This window comes from Canis lupus, chromosome 7 (genome assembly GCF_048164855.1).
Source record: "Canis lupus baileyi chromosome 7, mCanLup2.hap1, whole genome shotgun sequence".
In the NCBI taxonomy this organism is placed as follows: Eukaryota; Metazoa; Chordata; class Mammalia; order Carnivora; family Canidae; genus Canis; species Canis lupus.
Window position 1 is genome coordinate 59,516,270 of NC_132844.1, and position 24,858 is coordinate 59,541,127.

Genomic DNA, 24,858 nt, shown 5'->3' on the forward strand with positions numbered 1-24,858 from the left:
GGATGGTGGGGTCCCCCATTGCCTCCCAGTGAATCTGGTAGGCCTGCCAACAAGAGCTTGGAAGCTGGAGAGAAACCATCGTCTCAAGAGAGCCAGTTACATCTCCAATGGCTGGATGACGCCCTGCCTCCAGCTGGGCACAGCCCACCTCACTGGAGACAGAGCTCCTCAGGAAGAGCCTGCAACCCCCCCAAGACTTGCAGCCTCCGTCTCCCAAGAGAAGTGAGGTGGTGAAGCCGATTCATACTGATGGTGGAGCAGTTTTTCTCTCCCAGAAGCCTGGGGAGCAGCAGGCTTTATGTGCTGTCCCCAGGTCCTCTCTCTGCCATCCAGTGAGGCCTGCTGTCCTGACAGCCGCGCGCACAGCACTCTGGGCTGGAAGTCAGGGTCTGCCTCCCTTCCCAGGCGAGGAGCGGAGCCATTTCGGTCTCCTCTGGCCTCTGCCCAGGGAAGCTGGCAAAAAATCGTGGGTCCTGTTCCTTTGACTGTTTTCTAAGTTTTATGAAAAACTGTGGTTATGATTCAACCTCAAACAATGACCAAAGGAAATCAGAGTATTGCTTTGTTAAAAAAAAAAAAAAAAAGAAAAGAAATCTGGATTGTGTTATTTTAATTTAAGGTCTCCTTAGTTAAATCGGTTTCTACCATCTATTGTTCATTATTCACATTAGGAGCGCCCTCTGTTAGGCTAGATGTCATGGCCACCGTTCAAAACAGACATTCATTATATATTACAAATTAAAATGCTGATTTTTATAGATCCCACATCTCCATTGTTGAAGGAGCCCTACGAATCATTTGTTGGAATGTCATATTTAATTCATTGGCTTAACTTTATTTTGTTTACCTTCAACCCAAATGTCATTTAGTCACACCAAAGGATTCAATACATTGGCAGAACATGAACATTTATTCTATTTTTCATTTCTGCGTTGTCAAACAATAAACATTTTTCTTTTTTTTTTTTTAACTAGTAAGGGTTTTGTTTGTTTGTTTGTTTGTCTTGGAGTAGATCCTATCTTTTGTTTTTTCAAATGGTATATGAATCAGTCAAGGTCTCAGCAGGAAACAGATGGCACCTTCCAAATGGATAGTTTGAGGAGAGGAAGGATGGCCAGGAACAGTGTAGCACCCAACGGCTGGGAGCAATAGGGAGTCCTCATGCAGCCCAGGCTGAGAAGGAGTGAATGTGACCAAATCTGGAGAAAGAACTGTGGGAAGACAGCCCTGCAGGCCCCGGGGTCAGGAGGGAGGAGGGCAGTAACTCCCAACAGGAGTTATAGCCTGGCTGTAATCACTTTGACCTCAGAGTCCTTCCTTCTGAGACCTCTTGCTGACCCTCCAAGTCGCCAAAACCACTTGGCTGGCCGAGTGCATGGGAGCCCTTTGATGAGCCCGCACAGGCCAGCCTCGAGAGTACAGAAAGCAGAGCAGAGAAGAGAAAGGGTCCACAGGGGAAGGAGAGGATGCACCATATTTCTTTTTCTCCATAACATCTCCTGCTTCTCTTCCATAGTTTCCCACATGGAGTCTTATATACCATCCCCCAAATTAATGCTCACAGAATCTGTTTTCTTACAAGAAAACAAATTGATATTTTTGTTTAGGATATCATTTATTGGGCAGCCCAGGTGGCTCAGCAGTTTAGTGCTGCCTTCAGCCCAGGACGTGATCCTGGAGACCCGGAATCGAGTCCCACATTGGGCTCGATGCATGGAACCTGCTTCTTACTCTACCTGTGTCTCTGCCTCTCTCTCTCTGTGTCTCTCATGAATAAAATAAATAAAATCTTTAAAAAAAGGATACCATTTATTAAAGCCAAATCTCTAAAAAAAAAAGTTATTTTCAAAATGTTCAACTATTATAGTCAACATTTCTGTTAAAACAAACATCCAAACCTGGACACAATTTCCAGCCTGCTTTTGTAGCTCTTATGCTGCAGGCTGCCTCCTGAGGTCTCAATATTCTTCTAGCATTTATTATTTAAATTCTAATCTTCAAATGTATTATTTAATCTCAGAGAGTGTTTTATGTGAACAATGGTGGTAAATATAAAACTTATGGAAGAAAGATTTAAAGTGATTTACTTTGTTTATGTTTTCCATCGCATCTTTCAAAGACAACACAGTGACTTAGACTATATCAAATTAAAACATCTGGAAGACTTCCTAAAATTTTGCTTAAAATCTCCGATATTGTCCACCAGCATTATCCTGGTACTCTCTGTACAAAATCCAATGAGATTTTCATGTAAATGTTTCTCAGTGAAAAATTATTTTTTAAGCAGAGACGATAAACTAAAATATATTATGTTACTACTTCTAGTTTCATAAGGTAAACAAACATCTATCAAACTATCTTCAAAGTCTTGAATTTTACATGTAAATAAATTATTAACACTTCAGTGTGAAACAGTTGAAGCTTTGTTATTAATGGTTCATATTTTATTGCCCTGATGTATAAGTTTTCCAAAAAGCAATTTTCACATTGTAGTAGATAAATGTTTATAACAAGCAGGCCCATAAATCTGGACTATAATAATATGCCCATATTGAAATTTATTTTTTGAAGTTTATTAAATACATCATTTCTGAAAATACTGTTATTTTTAACTAACCACTTGACATTGTTACAAAGTCTAATAGTACTTTCCAAATGTTTTTTATTTCTTTTTTGACATTAATAAACTATTTTAAGAAATTCTGATGATTTCAAAGGCTGGTTTATATACAAAGTTAACTCATGATAATCTTTTAGTCATTGATGATGGCAAACTTTTTTTATTTAGAACATGCACTTCACTGACACAGGCTAGCCATTCTGATAATATATTTAAGTATTTAGCACTTCAACTTTTGAGCACAGTTTGCATCCCACATTTCCATGACTAGCAAAATAAGCCGGTCGTGTTTTTGTTGAAATTAGCAATCTGTAAATTGTTTTTCATTCCAGAAATAGAAATTTTGTGGTTTATTTTGTACCAATACTTCTACAGTATCATAAGACATTCTGTTTGGGTTTGTTGCATGGTGTTGGAAGATGTTCCAGTCTACAGTTGATGATTAATATCATATCTCTTGGTTTTCCTGCAGAGTCAGAAGATTAACATTCATGATATTTTAAAAGGAACATTAAGAAACTTATCTCAATCATGATTTTTTTTTCATTCTGAGTGTTCAGGGCTTTGTTTTTAATTGAGCACGTATCATTAGTGGAAGGAGCATAATGATGAGACCAGTTCAAAGAAAACTGGAATGAATCAACTATACTGATTAAATAAATAGCAAACTATTCATATGATTGCTAAATTATTTTTTCAAGATTTTATTTATATATTCATGAGAGACACAGAGAGAGAGAGAAGCAGACACAGAGGCAGAAGCAGAGGGAGAAGCAGGCTCCATGCAGGGAGCCCAATGTGGGACTCAGTCTCAGGACCCTGGGATCACATCCTGAGCCAAAAGCAGACCCTCAACCACTGAGCCACCCAGGCATCCCTGATTGCTAATTTAGGTATAGAACCAGCTTATATCCCAACAAGCAATAACACTGTAACCTTTGGAGTTATTTTTTCTACTGGACAAATATAGTTAGCCCTTGAACAACACAGGTTTGAAGAGCACAGATCCACTTACAGGCAGATATCTTTCAATAAATCCAGGAGAGTCCTGTAAAAGTATTTTCTCTGGCTTACTTTACTGTAAGAACACAGTATATAATAATATAACATGCCAAATACGTGTTACTCAACTGTTTATGTTATCGATGAAACTTCCAGTCAATAGTAGGCTATTAGTAGCTAAGTTTTGGGCTGAGTTCTAGGCAGATTTTCAACTATGTGGCACATAGTTGGGGGGAGGTCAGCAATCCAAGCCCCTTTGTTCAAGGGTCAACTGTAGTTGTAGCTCCCCTGAACAACATGCATTTACATTGTTACTTGACAAAAGTCATTACTCTGTTTTCTGTAAGTTACACCTATCTTTAGGGATCTGTAAAATATCTTAAATTAATAGTAAATGATCTTTTGCCCGCTGCCTTACTCTATATCCTTTTTCTGAAATAAACCTTGGCTGCAATTATAATCCACTGTTAGATTTTGTTGCAAACTCAAAGATGGTCTCAAGACTAGCAACAACTCTTTAAAAGAACCTCAGCCTTTTTAAAAGTAAGAAAGTTTTGTAGTTTATGTTAAAAATAATCAAAAGCATGACAAAAATAGCTCAAAGCACAGAGAGACATTCTGAAATATAGACTCTCTGCTATCTAGTAAAGAAAAATCTTTTATTACCACTTATTAAGAGCAGACTAATTTATCCCTTTAATAGAGAGAAAACAAAATTCTAACTTTTGCATTAATATAATATTTGGCAGTGAATATTTAATATGTTTCTTTAAAAAAATCTTACTAATAAACCCATAAAACCTTAGCCAGTTTTGGCAAAATTTTGCATTTAACATTTCACTGCCTTTTTTGAGACTCATTATTTGTATTCTAATTCAAGGCAAATAAAATCCTCTTTCCACAAAGCTTCTACTACTTCCTATATTTGTAGGGGTTTTAGCCCTCACCATCTTCTTGCAAAGTCTGAAACAATCAGACTCTTTATTTTAGAGCAGAATTACATTTTTTCCCCTTAATAAGCAAAAACACCACTCACTAACTTTGCATAAGCAGAGGGCTTCTCTGTTACTGTTACTCCTGGCATGGCCTCAGTCACAACTTTTTCCAAAGTAGGCCAGTTGTGAGACCTGAGAGGTTTGTTGTTTGTTTGTTTGTTTGTTTGTTTGTTTGTTTGTTTGTTTTTAAGAGGGAAGGGGGCCTATTTGTTTGAATTTGTGACCCTCATTTCCATATAACATTGTGGTTGCTAGAGAGGCTATATAGAGATGAGAGACAATTTGCTTCAGAATTGAGTTTGTTTAAGAGATTCTAGATGAATTCCATACATGCTTTCATGTTGGAAGGCTTGCCTAAAATATTTAAATCTTGTTAAAATCTTGAGGATGCAGACATGCCTGGACATGTTTGGGATCTACTGAAGTACCCGGAAGGGGCTATTTATTCTTGTGAGAGGCCAAGGAGCCTCTGGAAAGAATCTTCCATAGAGAAATCTGCAATCAGTTTTCTTTTTTTTTTTTTTTTTTTTTCAGTTGTCTGTCTTAACACACCTGAAGTAATGTGACTCTGTATGACAGCGATCCCCAAAGAAGTAAGGTAGATGGGCACCTATACTGAATTAGTCAGGACTGCTCTTGGCTAAAAGTAACATAAATCATGACTAAAGAGTACTTAACATAAATTGAGGAGAATTTTTTTTTCCCCTTATAAAAACAAGAAGCCCAGGAGAGGCAGCTCCTACTATCACTTCAAGGGTTTAAGAATTCCAAGGCTGTGGTCTCTAAAATTTTCTTGGCCTTTCCCTCACGATCACAAAATGGCTGCTGTGTTTCCAGCGACTAAGTCCAAATTCCAGTCAGAAAGTAGAAAATCAGAATAAAGAACAAGGATGAAGGGGCAATGCTGGTATCAGAAAAGCAAAATGTTTCTCCCAAGCTCCCAGTAGGCTTTTGTTGTGTTTATCAGTCACAGTCACAACAGCTGGACATTTTAACTGGCCAAATGGCTGGCCTACCAAAACCAGGATTCTCTTCATAAGGAAGAAAGAATGAAGGATATTCAATGCATGTATCTGTCAGAAAAACAGAACCTGATTTATGTAGTGTAAGTAGGAAGGGGGTGGGAAGAGGGACTTTATACAAGACTGTAGAAAGCACTAAAGGAAGGGAAGCCTGATGCTAGCTCTGAGTTTCACTGCTAGATTTCAGGGCATTGAGAACTTACGACCACAGGAAACCACCATTAATTCTAGAGCTACTAGCTCCTAAAACTACCTATAGCACTGAGGCAGGTTCAGTGGAAAAACCAGAGGCGGGTGCAAAATCCCACATCTGCCAAAACCAGTGAGTCTGCCCACCACAGCAGGAAGGAAAGATATGGCCTGCGTTTCCTTTCTTCCTTTAGGTTCTCATTGGGGAGTCTAAACTGGAAGCTTCCCAGCAATGGATTCTGGGAAATGTAGTTCCTGGGCTTTCCACCCCTGCATAACAGAGGAGACGGTGGCCTGAATGGGGGCGAGTATCTACCAGTACCAGTAGCTACCAGTACCAGCAGCTACTATGCCACCATAGTAGGCAACAACAGTGTTTACTACACTCATGCAGTGTGGAGGCATCAGAATCTGTATAGTGCAATAGCTGAACTGGGAAGGAGCCACAATGTCCTTCACTGGATAAACGGATAAAGAAGATGTGGTCTATTTACACAATGGAATATTGCTCAGCCATCAGAAAGGATGAATTCCTACCATTTGCTTCAATGTGGATGGAACTGGAGGGTATTATGCTACGTGAAATATGTCAAACAGAGAAGGACAGTCATCACATGGTTTCACTCATATGTGGAATATAAGAAATAGTGAAAGGGACTATAAGGGAAAGGAGGGAAACTGAGTGAGGAAAAATTAGAGAGAAAGACAAACCATGAGAGACTCCTAACTCTGGGAAACAAACAAAAGTTTGTAAAAGGGGAAGCGGGGGGATGTGGTGACTAGGTGATGGACACTAAGGAGGGCACTTGATGGGATGAGCACTGGGTGTTATACTATATGTTGGCAAATTGAACTTAAATTAAAAATAATAATGATAAAAAAATAAAATCTTAAGAAAAAAAAAAGAAACCGTGTAGTGTATGGAAGGGTTGGAAATTCCCCCAGGCGCTCCTACTACCTTACCACCATTAAGAGCCACTTCCTGAAGGCAAGAGAGGTACAGATGCCACCTCCTTGATGCCAGGACAATGGGTTATCTTCAGAAGGGCAGGGAAATTCTCAAAAAACACACAGATCATCCTCTCTTTTTGCATGCTCCTTTAGCCAAAGCACTCTGACATAGGTCACCTGGGCCTGAGCTAGAGTTCCAAAGAAGGGAGGTTGGGAGAGAAAGATGATTGTGTCACGGGGTCAAGGCATCACCTTGTTGCTCTCAAAATGGGGGAAGGATGTTTCGCTTACTCTGGGCTCTGGGCCATGAGCACTCAGAGACAGGGCTGAGAGTCTGCTGGAAACTGCAGCAAACTGGAAACGACTGGCCAATGTCAGGAGGAGAAGCCTTAGTGAAAGAGCCGCTGAGTCACCACAGTCTGTCTGGAGCATTAGCCTTAGAGCCAGAGACCTACCTGGCCAAGACTCAAGAAGGTGTCGCAGAGTGTGGGGGATGACTGTGATGGCGGAGGTAGGGGAGGGATCTGGGGCAGGGCTGTCACAGTTCTGAGCTGCAGGAATACTGTTTTGTTACTACTCCTGTGGCCTTACTGTACCCCCCCCCCAACAAAGACAAGGATCAAATCTTAGCACTCAAGAACCCAACAGTATGAAACATTATTTAGAGAGCGATGAGCTGCTCCTGGCAGAAAATCAGGCCCTGTTGACAGCAGGGATGTGAGTGGCAAGGAGCGGGTGGGCTCTGCTTCTTTCCTCCTGATGTGGCCCAAGAGCAGCTGTAGTTCACTGCTGCTTTCTATGTTTTGAAAATATGAGCATGTTTAAAGGGGGCTTGAGAAACACTCGACTGGTGGCTGCAGGGATTTCTGCAGAAGGGTTCCAAGGAGCCAAAAGCATCACGGGCCCCTGTCCTGTCCCTCAGAACAGTGGAATGGTCGTTACCTGAACTACAGTCGACGTCAGCGGCTGGGGAGGTCCTCAGAGCATGAGCAGCTCCTCTTAGGTAATATGGAGTAAGGAAGCCCAGTGGCTTCAGAGCCAAACCCTAAAGCGGATGTGAACTTGTCAGGGAAGCCAAGGAGGTTTTTAGAGGGTGATGTCACAACTGACCAGAGTTCACCTCAGTTACATGGTCACCGGGTCACAATTCTGAGGTATGGCTGGGGTACAGCCTCGAAGCCAGAGAGCAGGAAGGAGCGAGGGAGGACAGGACATGGAGACAGAAGGAAAAACAAGAAAGTGAAGGAGATGTAGGAAGTGACACACAGGAGCCTGGGACGGGTGCCCTGGCTTCTGTCCTCAGAGCCAGCTGTTCAGGGGCAGAGAAGGTGACAGCTGTCCCGTGGAGAGAGAAGCCGAGATCCACAGTGAATCCTGAGGCTGAGGGTGGGAGGTCACTGGCTTCCGGCCAAGGAGCTCCTGGCAGGCATCTCCTCAGGGTGGACAGAGCTGCACTCACCACCAAGGATGCTGTCATGGAGTTGGCGAGCAACGGGTCTAGCTCCACTGATGGCTCCCCTACTGAGGAAATGAGGTAGTTTGGGGGGACCTCGAATGGATCCAGGTCTGCTGGCCCAAACTGGCCCTCTGCAACCTAGATATTGGCTGATACATACCTGAGTTGAGCCAAAAAAAATAAAAGGAGAGGGAGCCCCTTCAACACCGCAGGCCTCTGGGTTATGTCCGTGGGGTGGGGGTGAGCCCCTACTAGAGGAAAGAGCCAAAGCTCTGAGTGGGATCCTCCAGCCACTGTCTTCATGAGCCCCCTCAGCTGATGGCATTTGGATTCCACTTGAGAAAATTTGGAGTTGTCAGGAGTTGATCTTCAGCAAAAACATAGGGTGACCCTGCAACCACAGCACTGAGATTAGGGAGCAGGTCAGAGAATTTGCATAAACTTAAGAGAGCAGCTGTCACAGTGGGGGCTGTACAGACTCAGCAGTGTTGGGGCGCAACAGCCCTCTCAGCTAGTGGGGAGGCAAAGCGAGCCAGCGGGGAGGACGGGGAGGATGGATGATGGGACCCAGTTGGATATGCTACTGCAGGCAGAGCAGGAGAGTGCGGAAAGCTACCGAAAATCTCCCCTTTCATATGAAAATACAAAACTGAGCCCCACCAGCTATTGTGGGTACACCACAACTGCTATCTCTATTCAACAAATAATACAAGCAAATATGTGCAGGGCCTGGTCTACATGTTGGGAAAATAATAAACAAAACAGATGAAGTCCAAGAATAAACAATATAGCATCTTATGGGTTCAAGGAAACAGACCCCCTTGGACCCTTGTGTCAGGGCCAAAGTCACAGCCTGTCTGCCATGCTGTGTGCCCTGCCACGTGTGGGTCACGTGTGCTATCTGATTTAACTGTCACACTCCACCCAGAGGTGGGTTTGTTGTCCTCAGTTTGGGGATGAGAAAGCGCAAGCCTCAGAGGGAGATCAGAATAGTAGGCCCAAGGTCACACAGCTGTCATCAGAGAGGCTGGGAAGCCTGTGCTTGACATTTAGTTGAACAGCCCTACCTGTCTCACTCTGGACAAGAAGGTAAAAAAGCAGGCTTATACCACCTGCTCTCCCACTTCCTCACTGTTACATCTGTACAGTAATTGACCAGCCAGTTGGGTCACTCTCCAAGTCCCCAGCCTGTTCTTAGCCTTTTTAAGGAGATTAATAATAATAATAATAATAATAATACTGAGATGTACTCTCTGGCCTTGAGTTTTATTCTCTATTGGCAAGTCTGATTGCACATCTGTGAATCAACCTGAGGCTGGTTACAAAGCAACCAACCCCACAGGTGAAAAATGAAAAGCACAGCCGCTAAGGTACACCCAACAGTAGGGCATCAAAATGGAGTTGGGGCAGTCAAGGAAGGTTTCCTGGTGGAAGTGGGTTTTAAAGGGAATATTAGAGATACAATATACCGAGTTGTGGAGACATGAGTAGCCTGTATTCTGAGAAGATGTGAACTAGTCACAGAAGGAGGAAGGATCTGGGGAGCAGGAGAACAAGGAGCAGGGATGAAGGTTGAGTAGGGAAGGAATTCGATTTGCTTTACTTTAAGCAGTTGATCTAAAGAAGAGAGTGACCTGGGATGCACTTGGGGAAACTGTGTGATTGCATTTGAAGGAGAGCTGTGAGTTCTGAGGACACCCTCCAGGAAGAGTTGGTGCTATCGTCATGCTGATCAGCATTAAATGCTGGCTCGCTCTTTCTCACCAGACCTCAATGCACTCCGCCCCACAGCCTTAACTGTGGAGGAGTCTAAAACTGTTCAACGCTGCATCTGTCAGGTGAGGATTTGTACGTTGTCTGCACAGGTGTGAAGAAAGGGCTTTAGATCATGACTGTGCACCTGATCTTTGCATTATCTCAGAAGTCACCCGTCTTCCCAGTGGCATGCTGGCAAGTGTTTCTGGCTCTCCAAGGGAACGAAGCCCTCATTTGTAGTGGTTGCCAATTTCTACAGTGTAAATACACCCACTATAGCTTGTTTCAAGCCATATGATATGAAACCACTGAAACAGTTGAAACAAGATGTGCACGAGAGGCTCTAGATGTGCACAGGGTGAGCCAGCTGCAGCACACCACTGCCTGTGGTCTTCCCACTTGCCTGGCCCACTCCTACCTCCTGGCCTGTTTTTACCACTCCCCACCCCACCCCAGAACAAGTCAGAGGCTCTCAGAACTCTCGCATGATTGTCCAGCATAGCGTCTATCATGAAGCATGATGATACATTTGTGGGATTTTGTTACTGTCCACCTCCCTGCTAGATTATAAGCTTCAGGAAGGCAGGGCTGTGTCTGTTTATTCCAAGGGCAATGCCACTGTGTAATTGTTAAATGAAGGCAAAAATGAAAGAAGAAATGGAGGAACCACAAACATCCTTTTTATATTTAGCAGGGTCTCTTTGACTCCCACCTCTGGGGCTGCTGATCCATTGCATGACATTAGTAGACTTTCAGGGGTGCCAAATAGAAACATGGGCATAAAGGGATCATGGAGATATGAATGTGAGAGGCAAAAGGATGGGAGTGGCTGGTGAGAACAGACAGGAAAGAGACGCTCCTTGGATGCTCCTTGGCAGATAAGTTGGACTTATCCAAAGCTTGCCTCTGAACTTCTTTATATGGGAACAAAATGTCCAAGGAAAGGCTAAGCTGTGCACTATAGCAATCAGCCTTGGTTGTTTTGGCTTGATAGGAGATCTGAGACTGCCTCAGATCTGAAACGAAAGCCATGTGAAAAGAAGGCATCACACCCTTCTATCTAGCTTGAATGCTATTGTTTGAGGATGTGATGTCTTGAGCTATGGCTACCATCTTGTGACAATGAGGAAACCCAGTGCAACCAGGGTCAGGATAGCAGAGTGGGATGCCAGGAAAAAGACTGGATCTCAATGACATCATTGGTGCACTACACTCTGGGACCACCTATCTGGGCTTCTTGTTCTGCAAGATAATTAAGTGTCTTTATGGGTTAAACTTTTTAAAACTCAGATGAACTATAATGTATAGCCAAGATCTTTCATAACCACCACATCCCATTAAGTAGAATCAAATGACTCCATCACCTAGGAGATCCTTCCTCTTGATGCCTGGTTGGCATCAAGGGCCACTCTGGATAGTCAGGGGCTAGAACTGGATGGAGCCTTCACTTCTCCTTGAGAGAATGAAGGGAATGAGGAGAAGCCTGGGGGAGGCTGGGCACAAGGCAGCTCCACCGCAGTCTCCTTCTCTCTGAAACAGTGAGTCATATGTAGTGCAGACCAGGGATGGTTGGGCCAGTGAAGAAATGGACAGGAAAAAAAGAGAGGGGAGCAGGGAGCTTGGTGTGTGAGCCCCTATCTCTTGCAGAAATGAGATGGCAACTGGCCCCCACTTTGGAAGTGGAGACATGACTGGGCATGCAGGGGTGGAGGGGACAGCACAGTTCCAGTGAGACGCTAGGCAGGGAAAGGTGCTTGTAAAGAGGGTGGCTGGAGCCCCTGACAGCCACATGGAACATGGGCAAGCCACCTAGAGACCCTGCAGCAGTCCAGAGAGAATTGAGGACATTCCTCGGTTCTCCGGAGTGGGGGCCCACGCACCTTCTTCTGACTCCTGCTGTCCTCCTCCTCCTCCTCACAGTGTTTTGTCTGTCTCCTCTGCCACATTGTGAGTCGGCCCCTCAGGCCCAAAGACATACTCACGGTTACTGCATGAATGAAGGCATACGATTTTGTTTGGGGGACTATTGCACCACTGGACTAGTGTTCCATGGGACAATTACCGTGGCAACTCTTCAGCTGGTGTTACAGTCCAGGAATAGTACCACTTAGACACCCAGGGTATGCACAAGTGTAAGTGCATGTGTGTATAAGTTTGTCCCTGTGCACTTGTGTGCTTACGTGTGCAAAAGTGTGTGTGTTTGCATGTTTGTGTGTGCATATGTGCATGCATGTGTGTATGTAGGGTAGGGAATGATGCTGTGATCAGTTACTACCTCTTCTCTGTCCTTTATCTTTTGGTATATGTGCTGCCGAAGCGAGCACTATCCTTTACCTTTGGGACCTTTTTTAGGCAGTACATGGAATTCCAGCTGTAGGTCAACAAATACGATCAAAGAAAACTAAAAAAACTAAACGCTTGCCACTTACACAAAAATACACGGCTACTTTCTATTTTCCAGTGTTGCAGTCATTTGTGTTAGCCTGTGTGTGGGCAAACCAATATATTGACTCTGCCACATATATTATTTGAGGTAGAAATACCAGTGCATTTGAGCAGCATCAACTGACAAAAGGGAATTATGTGTTTATGGCACATAACATCACCAGTCTGGATTGTGACACTCAGCAGGGCAGGCCCTGGGGACGGCGGTGAAGCAGGTGGGGGTTTATTTAGATGGAAGGTAGAAATATTTGAAGCATGAAAAGCACTTGACCCACTTTTACCACTGGAAGGCAGAGGGGCACAGCGATGAGGAGACTCCTGGCTGACGTCCAGTGAGGCACTGGATTCTGCTGACAACCTGAATGATCTTGGAGGGGAACCTTCCCTGAGCACCCAGATAAGAGCCTAGACTGCTGGACACCTCGACTTTGGCCTCATGAGGTCCAAAGCTGAGCCATGCTGGGCCACACTTCTGACTTCCAGAATCAGAGATAATGAACAGAGTTGTTCAAGCCACCAAGTAGGCAGCAATGGGAACTGATACATCCTCCCACCCGGTTAAGCCAGGCCCTGGCTGGTAGCCTGTGTCCTGGCTGCTTCCTTATCCTCTCCCCTGAGGAAAAACAAACAAACAGCAACAACAACAAAAAACACTACCTAATCTCTGTTCTGTTTATCTTGGTCCTTGGCCTGGGAACCAAGAAACTAATTTCCACTCATCTATGAATGACAGTGACAGGGATGTCTTCTCACTGAGGTCCGGGAGTGGATTGAATGGGAGACCCCAGACATTCCCAGGAGTCGGGGGTGACAGTGGGGACCAGGCCAAGAGACCTGACTCCTGGCCCTCCTCTGCGTCTGCTTGCACATCTCACACCTGAGGGATCCAGTCTCAGGAAATTGCCAGCAGGCTGAACGAGGAACCCTCTCAGGCTGACTCAGCCAGGGTCTTATGGGATTTGAACCCAAGGCTCCAGGGTATGTATCACTGGGACAGAAGACCACAAACCTGCATCTCTACCTGATCCAGCCAGGGCCTCCCTGCCAATAAGTGCTCCTTCTGCTACGCGGCTACTGTTTTTGTTTCCTGGAAGTCATCCCATCCATCAGAGCCTCTAACCGCCCCCTCTCCTCCTCCTCCACGGAGACCTCCACCTTGAAAGACAGAGCTCCAAGTGGCCCCTGCTGGCCTGCCAGCCCCCTCTGCAGGCTTAGAGGCACAGCTGCTCACCATCCATCCAAGTTGCCCCTGAAAATGATCAATAGGACGAGGCTGAGTGAGGGCAGCTTTGTCTGAACACTTAATTCCAACATTCTGAAAATGTGATTCTCCTCTAGAAAGTGCCCACCAGGGTAACACTCAGCCAGCCAGCCACTGTACCTTAGTTGTTCAACCATCACTCTCCTGCCTGATTGTGTTAGCATGTGGGTGAGTTGCCGATCCTGTCCAAATATGTCTCCCCTGTTTTTTTCTCATGTGCTTGTCCTGGAACCCAGTCAAGGAAGGCAACATGGATGTACCTACACAGTTGCTCCTAGTGAATCAGTCTTCTCTCCAGGAGACACTCACTGGAGAGGACGTGTGGTGCAGTGGTTAGGGCACAGACTCTGGAGCTGGGCCCCTCAGGAACTGCTGGCTGTGTGGTGCTCACCAGGCAAGCTGGTTAACTTCTCTCTCTCTCTCTCAACATCCTCATCTGTAGAGAAATCATGGTGTCCATCTCATGTGATGGCTATGAGGATTGAAAGGACGAGTGAAGCTCAAGTGTTGTTGTTGTTTTTGTTTGTTTGTTTGTTTGGGTTTTTTGTTTGTTTGTTTTTGTTACTACTTGCTTCTTGAGGTATTGGCAATGGCCTTACCTTAAGAATCTTTCTAGAATCCTGGCCACAGGGGCTTGAGCTCATGGTTGTTATCTTCTTTGCCTGATATTATGAGAATATCCCATGTTCCTACTGGGTGGCTGTCATTACATTCAGGCGCTGTACTGGTTATTTATTGATTGATTCTTAAAGATTTTATTTATTTATTCATGAGAGAGAGAGAAAGAAAGAGACAGAGACATAGGCAGAGAGAGAAGCAGGCTCCATGCAGGGAGCCCGACATGGGACTCGATCCAGGGTCTTCAGGATCAGGCCCTGGGTTGAAGGCAGCTCTAAACCCCTGAGCCACCCGGGGCTGCCCTGTACTGATTATTTAAAACAGAAAAATGCACCTTTTCTCACAGCTGGGAACAGTGACAGGGCCACATCTGGTTAGCAGTCACAAGTTCTCAGACCTTGGGCAGAGAGGGGCTGTATGGTGCCAGCACACTAGAATGTAAACTCCCTGTAGGTAGAAATCCTACTCTCCTAGTCTTCCTCACTGTCCCACACACCGCCTGGCACATACTTAGTGCCCAGTTCACACTTTCTGAACGAATGAACAGGGAGACAGCACACAATAAAAGACAAATGCTTTGGAATCTTCCAATGGAAAGCCTACATTTTACTTGTTGGTAAAACTTGGCTTTGACCTGTTGGAGCTTTTGTTTGTTTTTCCAGAGATGTCAGAGGGCAGGCCCTTTTGGAAATATCATTCATTGGGTTATTTAGCCCCCAGCATGTCCCCCACCACTGAGCCCAACTCTTAGGCTTGGATCTATGTTTTCATAATCAAGCTTTGGAAAGAGAGGGGCTTTGAGGTCCAGTGGTCCTCCAGGAGAAGGACAACCTGCCTGGGTCCAGGGCTGTGGTCACTGTCAAACCTGGTGGTAGAGAAGCAGAGCAGTTGGCACTGGGTGGGACCTTTGCCCGTGGAGGTGCCAAGTCCACCCTGGTAATTTCTGTGCAGCAAGACTACAACTGGGAGCCAGGAGATGTGAGTGATTAATGGCTCCAATGAGAAGGGTGGAAAAGAGATTTGCATACCGGGAGGGTGCGCCTCTGTGGGTTGAATTAAGGCAGTTGAGAAGTCTAATAATAGGTGTTCCAACAGGTAAACTTCTAAGGCTGGTTCAATCCGTCCAGACTTCTGGTGCCTGGGATTGACTCATCTTTCCAGTGTCTCTGGCAGGTTTCCATAAAAGCTCCTTCTTTTGGGGAATGCTGGGTTTGCTGTCCCCTGGGGGTGAGGATCACTTCTCTGTTTTGAGGCTCCCAGCACGGCTCATGACAAAAGCAATGCCCTGGTCCCACTGAGATCACAGTATCTTTCTGAGCAGGACTGTTGAGCTGGGGTTCTGTCCCTGAACCTCTTTTTCCACCCCACTTCGTCTCCTTGCCCTTTAGAGCTCAACTGTTGAAGCTGCTGTGGAAACTCTAAGAGTCCAAGTGCTTGGAAATAGAAGGATCATCATAAAGGCCTTTGCAGATTTCATTACGAAGTCTGAGCAAACATGAGCTTCCTTCCCTCAGAAAACTCAGCAGTGGCCATTCAGTCCTTCCTCTCTCCATCCCAGCACTTGTTAACTCTTGAATTTGTTCCTCTTGGTTTTTTCCTGCCACCCTAGGTCAAACCATGAGCTTTCTTTTCCCATAAAAGTCACATGGAGGGTGCCCTGCTTCCGTACTCCCCCCCTATAATCCATTCCCTACAGAGTTGCCAGAGGATATATTTTAAAAATGCAAACCTGTTCATATTGCTCCCCTTTGAAAGTCCACCAATGGCTTCTCATTACTTCAAGAATAAAAATCCAAATCTTCAACCCAGCCAATAAGGTTGTGTGTGGTTTGGCCCTTGCCCCAGCTCTCCTTTGATAAAAATCTCATCATTCTACTTCTGCATCACACAAATCCAAGTTTTCAGTTATACGATAGTGGGATGGTTTGAGTAGAGAGCAAGTAGAGCACTTCATGTGGTCATGGAGGCTGTGTACTGTATAATTCCAGGGGATGGGGGTCATTTACATAGATTAAGACATTACTGGACACCTGGAATTGTGCAGTGCACAACCTGTACAATCACACACCATAGCCCATTTGCAGCTCCTGGCAGAGTACCTGGCACTTGGGAGGTGCTCAGTAAATACTGGTTGAATATGTTGGTGCAACTTTAACTGAGAGGATAACATGAGCATCCTATTAATTTTAGTGAACCCCTGGCACAATCAAAAAGACCCTAGAATATTAGAAATGTAATAAAAAGAGATTCTTCAAACACAAATATTTTGTAGGCATTTGATCATGATAATAATAGCATTTATCTATAAGCTTCTACTCCTTAACACAGTCTTAGGCTGAATGCAGGCTTTATTATACTCAATCTTCACAACAAACTCTTGAAATTAGTCCCATTATTATTTTCTTATTACAGATGAGGAAATCATTCCTCAGAGGGGCAAACCACACAGCTCCTAAGTGGTTACACTTTGAACCAGAGCTGTCTGACTCCAAAGCCCATCTCATCCCCTGAAGCTCTGAATGCCCAGGGTCAAGACTGTCATTATGTTTTCCCAGAATCTTGCTTGGAGAAGCAAACAATAAGGTTTTCAAAGCCTGGTGCCTGTGAGTCCTGAGTATATCATCTGGAACAATCTCTCCTGGGGCTGTGGATGGTGATGAGCAACATCTCCAGGGCCTCTGCCTCACCTACTTCCAGAGAGTCAGAGAAGAGGCTCATTGGGTCACCCGAGGCCTTTGTTTTGGCCTCTGGCTCAGATGCAGTGCAAAGGGCTTCTTCCCCCCAGTATGGGGGCAGTGGTGGGTGAGCAAGGGACAGAGAGCCTGCCTGCACTGGGGGCTTAAGGCTTCTCACATTACAGTTATTGCTACCATCTATCAGTTGCCTGCCATATCTAGGCATCATGCAGACTCTCTTGCATACATTACTCCTCCGGAAGGCGGGTAGAATTATGCTCATTTTACAGCTGAGAAAACTAAGGCTCATTGAGGTTAAGTAATTTATTAAAGCTTCTACAACCTGAGCGTGGCAGACCACGAGTCTAAATTGGGGCGGCCAGGAGCTGAAGCATATCCTCTTACTAGGATGCACCATGGCTCAGACTGTATCCAAGACCAAAGACCAGCTCCCGGGGAGGTTGACAATGCGACAACCTTCCAGCCCTCCTTCCACTCCTGTCCCACAGTGCAGTGCAGCACCATTGCTGGTTTAAGGAAATTAATCCCTCCCCCCAGATCCATAAGCCAATCAGCACAGTCTCATCCTCTTTGCCACAGTGAGTTGTTCCAGGATGGGGAGGAACCCAGCCAGCCAATCAGTGAGCAACCTTCTCCTGGCCATGGTGATTGGCTCAGGCTAGCCCAACCAGAGTGAACTGGAGAATACGGTGGAGGTGGGGGTAGTGAGGCGGAGAGCTCCCTTTCTCTTGCGCTTAGTGTGGTGTGTGGATATGAGGCCTGAAACTGTTGCTGCTGTTTAGCAACAGATAGTATCTGGGAATTCAGACTGCAATGAAGCCAAGCCACCAACCCAAACTGATAGAGCAGAGAGCATCACAAAGAAATGAAGCGGTAGCCCTGATCAAACCACTCCTGAAGGTTGAAGCAGTCCTAGAATTTCAATTACATTTGCTAATGTATTATTTCCTTCCTGTCCAAGTCATTTTTGAGCTCAATTTTATATGAATTGCCGTAGAAATTATCACATCCAGAATCTCCCACGAAGTTGGCCTGAGTTTGTTTTCTCCGAACCCAGCTGCTTCTAATAGAAGCTTGCAGCTGGAGTAAAGAAGTAGCTGTATGGTGGGCTGAAAGTGCAGGAAAGCATTGGGAGCAGGCTGTGAGCAGGTGAGGGGTGAGGAGGGTGAGTGGGTGAAGGGTCCAAAGAGTAGGGGGGTAGGAGACATGAGGAGAGTAGGGATGTGGTGGGGGATGGGGGCTGGAGGATGAAAAAAGGGCAAAGCAATGAAGGAGTTCGAGGGATAAGAGAGTGCAGGGTTAGGGAGGTAAAGGAGGCAAAGGGGCAAAGGAGCGAGGGGCTGAGGAACTAAAGCAGGTAAGGAAGTGAGGGGGCTGAGGAATGAGGGAGGCAGCCTCCCAAGGGCTGTCCCAGGCCAGCTGGCTACCAGAAGCACCCCTCTGGCTGCTGGCCAATCCCTTGCTTGCTCTGAGGGTGAGGGTCCCAGGGTGAGAACACTGCTCCTGTTGAGGTAAATCTTTGCCTTCCATGTTTTCACTTCCTTGCTGCTTAATTCAAGGAAGCAAGCCCTGGGTTTTCTAGATCCTTGTTCCAGAGAACTAAATGGAAGAATTCACTTGCTTCAAGGAGAGGGAAAATTTTGGAATTAAAATGCTCCCACTGCTCCTGCCTCAGCCTTTTGTCCAAAGAGTGCTGGGAAGAGCTTGGGTGCAGCTCGAGGGGAGGGGAAATAACCCCACTTTCCCTAGACTCCGTCTGTAAAAACCTGGAATCCCCAACAGTGAGGGAATGGTGTAAATGCAAAGGGCTTTTTCCTGTGACAAAAATAAGTTTTCAATCAATCCTGTGAACAGTGAGCTATCCGAGTATCTTGAAAATAGGTGACAGTTTGCGGGACTCTGGTCTCCATTTCACGGAAGCCATCACTGCTGGAAAGCAAGGCACAGCCAGGGACAGGGTGCACCTAATGACTTCCCCAGGAGAATGACCTGAGTCGGCCTGTCTCCAGCACCTCGCTCAGCACCTCAGCATCTAATCATTCTAAAAGTTGTGGATCCAGGGCCCCTCAAAATACCCCCAGACCGGCATGCCAAACTTCCTTTCTCTAAAAGACACATGCGCCTTTTGTCCCTTCTCCAGTTTATCTTTCTTTCAGAAATATCCTGGAAGTTTTAGGTCAGGGAGTGGTGGGAAAATTAAAAATCTTGTCCAAATCTAGCTGCATGGCCCGAGTTGTTTCCTAACCTCTCTCTGAGTGGGTATAATTCTGTCACAAGGCAGTTGTTGTATTACAGAAGAAAAATGCCCATTTCAGCACAAATTCTGACACACAGTAGATGCTGAATAAATACATTGTTTGAAGAAGGTATCTATGCATTGAATGAAAGGATAGATTGACCAGAGTGTGTCGTTGGTCTTAGTTGCAGACAATAGAATCCATTTTAGCTAGTTTACATGAAAAGGGAGACTACTGAGAAGTTTGTAAAATTTCTTGGAAGGCCAAGGAACCAAGCCAGGAACAATGCATCTTGGAGAAACTTCCATCCAAGCCATGAGACAGTTTCAGCATCAACTCCACACCTGTGATCTTGGGGACGAGTCAGGATGGTTGCAGAGTAAACACATGCCTTCTCCAGGGGATCAGTTGGCCCCATACCTGGCCATCACCTCACATTGTTCCACACGTCAAGTAGGACCACCACTTGTTATGTCCAGGCCATCATCAGAACTCTGGCTGCAGGGGGTCAGCCTTCAGGAGGGACAGTTGGGACAAGGTGTTCAGTGAGCCAGCCTACAGGGTCGGCATCCAGGTCCAGGTGAAAGAGTATTGCCGGTAGCTACAGCATCAGTCTCTGCCGTACTCCTTAATCTTCTCCAAAGGCCTCCCAGAGCCAGCCCAACCTACTCCCTCAGCATGGCCTTTCACTTCTCCTGTATAGAAATCCTCTCCTCCAGGCAGCCCAGCTACTGGCTTCTACCTCCTGAAATACTGTGGGACACAGGAGGCCAGTGGGCATGGTGCATGCAGGTGCACAAAGCCTTGACTTCACCGACTCTGTTATTTATTTGCTAGCTGTGTGACAAGGACACCATGATTCTTCCTCGGCTTTAATTTTTTTTAATTTTTTTTAAATTTATTTATGATAGTCACAGAGAGAGAGAGAGAGAGGCAGAGACACAGGCAGAGGGAGAAGCAGGCTCCATGCACCAGGAGCCTGATGTGGGATTCGATCCCGGGTCTCCAGGATCGCGCCCTGGGCCAAAGGCAGGTGCCAAACCACTGCGCCACCCAGGGATCCCCTTCCTCGGCTTTAAATTCTTCCCCTGCCATCCGGTGATCATCATTGTGCCTGCCCTGTTGGGAGACTCCAAAGAGAGACTAGGTGGGAAAAGCACTTGGTGGTGTGTAGATTGTTCCTATCATTACTCTGAGCTTTCCTGTCTTTCAAGGCTCTGCTCAACACTGACTTCATCCACCAACCCCACCTGGATCTCCATTCTTTTGGAATTGCCCCCAGAGTCTGCTCAGCATTCTTGAAAATGTTCTTCAAAGGTTGCTAGTTCTCATCGTTGGAGGGTTGATCTGATATTTAGAAGCATTTTAAAGCCATTTGAGGCCAATCCCAGGGAATTAGGTGAGTAATCAAACTGGGTAATAGGATTTTTCGGTCAATAACGAGGTGGGGTGGAGTGGTTTATTTTTTTTCCATGTGGCCCACACAAATGGACTCTGAAGGCAATTCCAAAAGAGATGCCACAAGGTACTTGAGCAATGGCAGCTTCCCTGGAATAGGATGGAGCTTTCCAGTGGAATGTCTTTGGAGTCCTAGTCTGTTTGCTGAAAAAACACAGTCATTATTTTATAATCACATCTTGCATAAACATCAGCTTTTCTCTCCTGGCTCTGAAGCTGGCGTATATAAACAGTGTTCCCTCAATTTATTTTGAGCAAATGACCATACTCAACAAGCAAAAACCTATAAAAACAGAACATATGTATGTAGAATTTCAGCGTTGTAATTAAATCAAACTTACAGTGAAGTGAATCTGATATATATTTAATCATTTATAGAGTTGTTGCCATGTGGCTTGGTAATAAGGCACGCATGTTCCTCACCTAATTTTGGCATGACAACTTCAAACATGTTGGACATCAGCTAGGATAGGGAGACAGGGAGGAATGGGCTAGGGCTCGGGGCCCCAGGCCTCCCCCCTGACATCCTTCCCCAATAGGTCTGGGCACAGGAGGCTGCCCGGCCTTAAGCTAAGATGCACTTTCAGTGCCAAGGCCGAGCTGGGGATCTGAGGACAGTGGACTGTGGATGCCGCCAGTTCTGTCTTCTGGCAGAAGAAAAATGAGTCTGAGTTTGGGAAGATGCTTCTGAGGCCCCACGAGGCAGGTGGCTCCTGGCCTGTAGGCTGCCGAGCCCAGGTGAGGACCGAGCCTGGGACCTTGGGCCACTTTGTAACCTCCGCAAATCTCAGCAGACTCTGTGAGGCCATCTGAACACACTGTAGGTGGTCGGTAAAACAAGTGTGTGGCGCCCTCCCTCTTCTCTTTCCAGGGAAGCTGAGAAGCCACAGAAGCCCATAAGCAAGATCAGGGGCACCAGAAGGGGGGCAGATCCAGGCTGTCATTTCTCCATTGGGCAGCAGTAATCGCCCAGGGCTTTGGGAAAGCTCCATTGGGGTGTCCTCTATGGAGCTGTTCAAATGTCAGATCCTCCTCCTTCTCCTCCTTCCCCTCCTTTGGTTACCAAAGTAATTCCTAATAACAGCATTAGGGGAAGAGGTGTTTTTGTTGGGGTAGAGGAAAGAAGGGGTTCCCTCAGGGAATATTACGTATGGAATGTGGGCCACTTTTGAAACTCCTGGTGGCTAGGTGATGCCTGCGGGCAAGGGGTCGGGCTTGGAGAGAGGACTGGACACTGGGCCCAGATGGGATGGGCCATCAAGTACTGGACGGACACAAGAGGGCAGGCACCAAAAGCAAAATGGAGGTCTTCTGGGCTTTCCAGAAGCTAAAGGACTATTCTTTAACCCTCTGATAGTTGGGCTAATTCTCCCCACCCTAAGGGTATGGTGGTGGGCTGGGAGCTGACCGAAGGCAGACACTGGGGTATGCATGTGAGGTGAGAGGTCAGAGCCCCCCCTAGACCTGCTCCAGGCAGGTGTGAGGTTGAGCCAGCCTCCCAGATCCAGTCCTGTGCAAAGGTCCAGGAAACCGGCCTGCATATCCTCCTAATTTGGCTGGATTTTATTCAAGGTGGGCGGTCTCGGGCTTCAGAGGGAGGAAGGAGGAGAAAGGGACTCAAACTTGTGGTCCTTATTGATGGGAAAGGGCCTTTCTCTGGAGACAGAAAGAGGAAGAGAAAAACAGCAACAAGTCTGAACAGTCCAAAAAGCCAGAGAAAATGAGATTGTCAGATTCCCCAGCCCTGCCTGATTCCCCTTCTGGAGCGTTTTACAGGCCTAAAGACGACCGTGACTCATTCATTAATTTGAAGAGAAAACAGGGGAAGAAAACAACAGGATCGTCCAGACATGAGCATTCTTCTAATGCCTTCCATTCCCCAAACACACATTTTCAACCAGATTCTTTTGGCTTCCCAGAATGTCTTAATTTTATGCTTTCATGAGTCATTAGAGAGGAGAATTCTGAACCCTATAGAAGGGGCAGCGGGTCAACACAGCCATTGATACTTGGGGGCCGAGACAGGAGACCCTCGTGGCAGAAACCAGTGGGGCCCTGAGCCCTGCCCCATGCTTGCCTTCCCCCCTTCTCCTCTTGTCTTTCCTTACTGGCCCTCCCTCCCTCCCAATACCCTCTTCCCATCCTTTCTTGTCACTCTTTCTCTCCCTCTGGTGTCTCTTAAGGGACAGGTCACTTTTGGTCACCCGACACAGCCCCTTCCCTCGCCCCACAAAGCTCTGTTCCCCTAAGCACCACCCCCACCTCCCACCCCTGTGCCAAGAATAGTCTCTGCCCCGGCTCCTTTGCAATGCAGAACAGACTTACCTGGCTTGATGCACGGTTTTTAACCAATTATTTGAAAAAGCAACAGCCAACTTGGAACGCCACGTGAAAGAACTTTTCTTACTGCTCCTGCCTTCTTTTTTTAACCAGCATCTTCTCCGACCGTCCCTCGCCCCTCTGGACCTCTCCTCCCCCAAATGCTTGCTTTGGCTCGGGGGAGAGGTTTTCGATATCCGACACCTCTTGAAAGTGTAGTTTGGCAAAGGAGAATTGAAATCCATTCCAGCAGGCCAGGCCTGCACGAGGGGCTGCAGAAAAACCACCTGGGTATCTCCTCACGCCCGACGAAAACCAGGCCTCCTGTCTACAAAAACAACACCCTGGTCTTTCCACTGTTGCCTGCCCTGCTCCCTGCTCAGCTGCCCCCTGCTCTTCGGGAACTGAAACGAATCAAAAAGCCTGGTACTAAAAACAGGTGGTAGAAGCAGGCAGGAGCAGGCCTGGGCAGACCAGGGGCATCTTGGAACAGGGAACTTTGGAGGTCGGGCCTCTGGGCTTGTTCTAGACTCTCCGCCCCACTGCCCCCCCTCCATCCCTCACCTCCAACAGGCTGCCCCTGGACCCTGCCACGACCATCCTCGAGCCGTGCAGATGTTCAAACTGATTGAAGATGTTCCTGGAAATGCCGGGGGTGGGGGGCGGGGAACCTGTCTTCAAAGGTGCCTTTAGCAGGCCTCACTGGGGAGCCCCCTGTCCCCCAGCCGCTGGGAGAGCTGTTGCAGTTGGACCACCTCTTTCTTGCTGGGAACCAAAATTATTTTCTGAGGCCTCAACGTGGGCTGGTGTCCATCGGCCCAAAGAGAAGAGTGAACACCTTTTCTCAGGAAAGCAGTTGTAAGGTGATGCAGAGCATCATGATGGAGAAAGCGCAGACCCAGAAGCCGCAGGGGGGCAGATGGAGACAGGCGCTCCCAGGCGTCGGTCGTGCCGCACAGAAGAGGGGCGCCCCCCCAAGCTGGAACCGATCATGTTCCCGTGAGCACACGCACAAGCACACACATGCACAGGCACCCCCACACTGGCAACGAAGGAGTTCTGCATCATGTGATCTGTACTTTTATTGCGCACATTGTATACCTCATACTTTAAAGGTTGTTTTTTTTTCCTCTCTAGGTGTAAACTATTAAGTACAAAAAGAAAATGAATTCCAGTTTCTCTTTTAAAACTGTATTCTCGGGATCCCTGGGAGGCGCAGCAGTTTGGCGCCTGCCTTTGGCCCGGGGCGCGATCCTGGAGACCCGTGATCGAATCCCACGTCGGGCTCCCGGTGCATGGAGCCTGCTTCTCCCTCTGCCTGTGTCTCTGCCTCTCTCTCTCTCTCTGTGTGTGTGTGTGTGTGTGTGTGACTATCATAAATAAATAAAAATTTAAAAAAAAATAAGAAAAAAAAATAAAACTGTATTCTCAGAGAAGAGTCCTGTTGCCGAGAATCGTTTCTTTCCCCTCCCTGCCCGTCCCTGGCCTCGTTATGAGGGCAGCACTGGCTCCTCAGAGGCCCCTGTGCTGGGGCCAGGGCCCCTGGGTTCTTTCTGGGCTCCGCCACATGCCAACAGGGTTTTGCTTAGCAAGTCCCTTCTCTCTGGGTCTCAGTTGTCTGCTCTGCTGTAAGTGAAAATGTAAAACCCTGTCAGCATTGGTTGGTGATTTTTTTAAGATTTTATTTATTTATTCATGAGAAAGAGGCAGAGACACAGGCAGAGGGAGAAGCAGGCTCCCTGTGGGGAGCCCGATGCGGGACTCAATCCCAGGACCGCAGGACCCCAGGACCACGGCCTGAGCAGAAGGCAGATGCTCAACCACTGAGCCAGCC

General features: G+C 46.6%; 1 long non-coding RNA gene across 2 annotated transcripts; it reads left to right on the plus strand.

Moving 5' to 3' along the window:
- The first annotated feature begins 7,922 nt into the window (after positions 1–7,922).
- LOC140636940 (uncharacterized) lies at positions 7,923–24,385 on the plus strand. 2 transcript variants are annotated; one of them, XR_012034205.1, is made up of 4 exons: positions 7,923–8,313; positions 9,848–10,073; positions 20,462–20,646; positions 24,162–24,385. It is a non-coding gene; the product is annotated as an uncharacterized lncRNA (long non-coding RNA). The 2 variants fall into 2 exon arrangements; XR_012034206.1 differs by having other exon boundaries at positions 9,910–10,073.
- The last annotated feature ends 473 nt before the right edge of the window (positions 24,386–24,858 follow it).